This window comes from Schistocerca americana, unplaced genomic scaffold (genome assembly GCF_021461395.2).
Source record: "Schistocerca americana isolate TAMUIC-IGC-003095 unplaced genomic scaffold, iqSchAmer2.1 HiC_scaffold_47, whole genome shotgun sequence".
In the NCBI taxonomy this organism is placed as follows: domain Eukaryota; kingdom Metazoa; phylum Arthropoda; class Insecta; order Orthoptera; family Acrididae; genus Schistocerca; species Schistocerca americana.
In genome coordinates, this window is record NW_025726203.1 from 2127501 (window position 1) to 2132500 (window position 5000).

Genomic DNA, 5000 nt, shown 5'->3' on the forward strand with positions numbered 1-5000 from the left:
TATCACGCACTACTCTCTGCCTGTAACAGGCACACAGACAATATGTAAGCACCAGCATGGAACAACACCCAGTGCATCCTCTCTGCCACATTAGACAATCCACACTATCATAACCAGACCGGGAGGTCCACTCGGAAAACAGAATATCCCACCCTTCCGACAACCACCATTGCTCAGCTAAGCCACCAACACCCACACATGTCCTACACAGGGGTGCACCCAACATCACAATACTGCCTCCTGTCACACCACAAAAACAATGGCAGGAATGAAAGACACAGGTCTGCCACAAGCATGGAATCAGAGCGCCGCCTGTCATGAGCCAAAGGTGCACCCTGACGTGCCAAATCAGATGATGCCGCAGTCATTTACTTACGATAATCACAATCAACAAACCGGCCACCCCCCCCCAAAACACCTTTCCTTACAACAATGTGTACCTTAACCTAACCCGTATTGTGCCTTAACCTAACCCGTATTGTGCCTTAACCTAACCCGTATTGTGCCTTAACCTAACCCGTATTGTGCCTTAACCTAACCCGTATTGTGCCTTAACCTAACCCGTATTGTGCCTTAACCTAACCCGTATTGTGCCTTAACCTAACCCGTACTGTGCCTTAACCTAACCCGTATTGTGCCTTAACCTAACCCGTATTGTGCCTTAACCTAACCCGTATTGTGCCTTAACCTAACCCGTATTGTGCCTTAACCTAACCCGTATTGTGCCTTAACCTAACCCGTATTGTGCCTTAACCTAACCCGTATTGTGCCTTAACCTAACCCGTATTGTGCCTTAACCTAACCCGTATTGTGCCTTAACCTAACCCGTATTGTGCCTTAACCTAACCCGTATTGTGCCTTAACCTAACCCGTGTTGTGCCTTAACCTAACCCGTGTTGTGCCTTAACCTAACCCGTATTGTGCCTTAACCTAACCCGTGTTGTGCCTTAACCTAACCCGTGTTGTACCTTAACCTAACCCGTGTTGTACCTTAACCTAACCCGTGTTGTACCTTAACCTAACCCGTGTTGTACCTTAACCTAACCCGTGTTGTACCTTAACCTAACCCGTGTTGTACCTTAACCTAACCCGTGTTGTACCTTAACCTAACCCGTGTTGTACCTTAACCTAACCCGTGTTGTACCTTAACCTAACCCGTGTTGTGCCTTAACCTAACCTATGTTGCGCCTTAACCTAACCTATGTTGCGCCTTAACCTAACCTATGTTGCGCCTTAACCTAACCTATGTTGCGCCTTAACCTAACCCATGTTGCGCCTTAACCTAACCTATGTTGCGCCTTAACCTAACCCATGTTGCGCCTTAACCTAACCCATGTTGCGCCTTAACCTAACCCATGTTGCGCCTTAACCTAACCCATGTTGCGCCTTAACCTAACCCATGTTGCGCCTTAACCTAACCCATGTTGCGCCTTAACCTAACCCATGTTGCGCCTTAACCTAACCCATGTTGCGCCTTAACCTAACCCATGTTGCGCCTTAACCTAACCCATGTTGCGCCTTAACCTAACCCATGTTGCGCCTTAACCTAACCCATGTTGCGCCTTAACCTAACCCATGTTGCGCCTTAACCTAACCCATGTTGCGCCTCAACCTAACCCATGTTGCGCCTCAACCTAACCTATGTTGCGCCTCAACCCAACACACGTTGGGCCTCAACCCAACACACGTTGGGCCTTAACCCAACACACGTTGGGCCTTAACCCAACACACGTTGGGCCTTAACCCAACACACGTTGGGCCTTAACCCAACACACGTTGGGCCTTAACCCAACACACGTTGGGCCTTAACCCAACACACGTTGGGCCTTAACCCAACACACGTTGGGCCTTAACCCAACACACGTTGGGCCTTAACCCAACACACGTTGGGCCTTAACCCAACACACGTTGGGCCTTAACCCAACACACGTTGGGCCTTAACCCAACACACGTTGGGCCTTAACCCAACACACGTTGGGCCTTAACCCAACACACGTTGGGCCTTAACCCAACACACGTTGGGCCTTAACCCAACACACGTTGGGCCTTAACCCAACACACGTTGGGCCTTAACCCAACACACGTTGGGCCTTAACCCAACACACGTTGGGCCTTAACCCAACACACGTTGGGCCTTAACCCAACACACGTTGGGCCTTAACCTGCTCTGTAATTGTCATACGACGCGTTAAATTAGTGTAGTGTTGCCTAACTGCAACCCCCGCAATATAGTTTGCTACTCGCACTGCCCGGTCCCCAGAGTATCGCTTCATGTGAAACACCTTGCAGCTATACACTGTAATGCGGATGGCAGTAGGACGTACATGCTCAATGCCCTTCGCAGTTGTTCATTGGCATTCGCATGGCGAAGCACAGCCTACGTTGTGGTACGGCTTGTGTCAACTGTCCGCTGATGTTGTACGTCCAAATCACACACTGTACTGCACATTGGTCCTCATGTACTGAATGATACATCGTGGTACATGTGTGACCGTACCACGACTGCGCCAACAACGGCGAACCATACGGTCCAAATATTGTGCACTCAGCTACGTGTCGTCTCCCTATAAGAGCTGGATTGCAGTATGGTATGCCGTGGATGGCGATCAGCATGAGCCGTCTGTTGATGTAGTGGCGCGTGTTGTCAGACGTAGTCGTCTCCTCTCACACACCGTGATAGCATGGTGCACTGCGTTCCACATCTGCGACATGCGACAGAGGCCGGTTGACAGTCGTTCGCGCAATGGACATCGCATACGTACGGGGGCCACCTTCCACGTGTTCGCGAAGCGTGCACATGTTGTTGCGTGTATGTGGGCAGACATAGTGTGTCGTGACACCTGACACAGGCATGCAACAATCGTTGAATTTGCAAATGGCGATGGACGTCTACGTTTGCTGGTGACGTTACGCAAATGAACAACTGGTAAACCGTTGTGGTGCGGTTGTTCTCGCTAGAGGTGAATCAGTGATGGCGACGATCGGTTGAGCTACCAACCGGTTGTTTCAGCGATACCCACCATGCCCACGAACGTGAATGGCATGTGGGTGTGAAGCGATACGCGGCGGTGGCTGGGTGGGACCGTCCCCGGCCGGTGAGGGGGGGCCTCCCGGCGTGCTGGCCGCGCGGTGCGTGGGCGCACGCGCTACAGCCGGCTGGTGGGGGCGGCCAGTGGCAGGCGCGCCGGCCGACGGAGGCGGCAGGCGGCGCAGCTGCGCGCCGGCGCACCCTGCACGCGGCGCCGTGCGGCCAAAGTAGGTCCTCGCGGGCCCGGTGCGAAGCGCGGTGGACATCTGCAGTGTGCTGGTCCGATTGAGGACTGTGTGCGCTGAGGATGCGCCGCCGCCCGGCGCTCGGCGCCGCGACGCCGTCTGCTGCTCGGTCGCCTCTGCGGTTCTCGCAGGTGGATTGTATCGCAGCTGTGCGGACGTGTTGGCGCGTGCGCTGTGCTGGGAGAGTTCGCTTCGGCACCCAAGTGGGGCTTTTGTCCTTCTGTGGCGCTGGCGTTGGAGCTGCCGGCCACCGTAGGTGGCGCGTGTTGTCTCCCGCCGGCAATGCCACGACAGCACGCTCCCGGGCCTCTGTCGGCAGCGGCAAGCTCAGTTGGGAGCACGGGTGGTCGCACCTAAAGCGTCTACTCGCCAAACTCCGGGCGATTGCGCCACTCTCGAACCCGACCAAGTACTTAGGACGGCGCTGCGCGCCGCCGGGACCTGAGAGGGTTTCGAGGTGTATTGTGCAGGGGAGCTCAGCCTCCTCCTGTTTGCAGAATAATTGAGCGGACGCTTGCGTGTTCGCGCGGGCCCCCGGGACACACTCCCGGGCGGCCGGCTGCTCAGCTCTAGTTGACGCAGCTCCCTGGTTGATCCTGCCAGTAGTCATATGCTTGTCTCAAAGATTAAGCCATGCATGTCTCAGTACAAGCCGCATTAAGGTGAAACCGCGAATGGCTCATTAAATCAGTTATGGTTCCTTAGATCGTACCCACGTTACTTGGATAACTGTGGTAATTCTAGAGCTAATACATGCAAACAGAGTCCCGACCAGAGATGGAAGGGACGCTTTTATTAGATCAAAACCAATCGGTCGGCTCGTCCGGTCCGTTTGCCTTGGTGACTCTGAATAACTTTGGGCTGATCGCACGGTCCTCGTACCGGCGACGCATCTTTCAAATGTCTGCCTTATCAACTGTCGATGGTAGGTTCTGCGCCTACCATGGTTGTAACGGGTAACGGGGAATCAGGGTTCGATTCCGGAGAGGGAGCCTGAGAAACGGCTACCACATCCAAGGAAGGCAGCAGGCGCGCAAATTACCCACTCCCGGCACGGGGAGGTAGTGACGAAAAATAACGATACGGGACTCATCCGAGGCCCCGTAATCGGAATGAGTACACTTTAAATCCTTTAACGAGTATCTATTGGAGGGCAAGTCTGGTGCCAGCAGCCGCGGTAATTCCAGCTCCAATAGCGTATATTAAAGTTGTTGCGGTTAAAAAGCTCGTAGTTGGATTTGTGTCCCACGCTGTTGGTTCACCGCCCGTCGGTGTTTAACTGGCATGTATCGTGGGACGTCCTGCCGGTGGGGCGAGCTGAAGGCGTGCGACGCGCCTCGTGCGTGCTCGTGCGTCCCGAGGCGGACCCCGTTGCAATCCTACCAGGGTGCTCTTGAGTGAGTGTCTCGGTGGGCCGGCACGTTTACTTTGAACAAATTAGAGTGCTTAAAGCAGGCAAGCCCGCCTGAATACTGTGTGCATGGAATAATGGAATAGGACCTCGGTTCTATTTTGTTGGTTTTCGGAACCCGAGGTAATGATTAATAGGGACAGGCGGGGGCATTCGTATTGCGACGTTAGAGGTGAAATTCTTGGATCGTCGCAAGACGAACAGAAGCGAAAGCATTTGCCAAGTATGTTTTCATTAATCAAGAACGAAAGTTAGAGGTTCGAAGGCGATCAGATACCGCCCTAGTTCTAACCATAAACGATGCCAGCCAGCGATC

General features: G+C 53.6%; 1 non-coding gene across 1 annotated transcript in view; it reads left to right on the top strand.

Annotated features, from left to right (window-relative positions):
- The first annotated feature begins 3856 nt into the window (after window positions 1–3856).
- The window catches only part of LOC124584105, a 1910-nt gene continuing 766 nt past the window's right edge, over window positions 3857–5000 (top strand). Inside the window, exon 1 of the ribosomal RNA XR_006974516.1 lies at window positions 3857–5000. This exon is cut by the window's right edge and continues 766 nt beyond it. This is a non-coding gene — a ribosomal RNA (small subunit ribosomal RNA).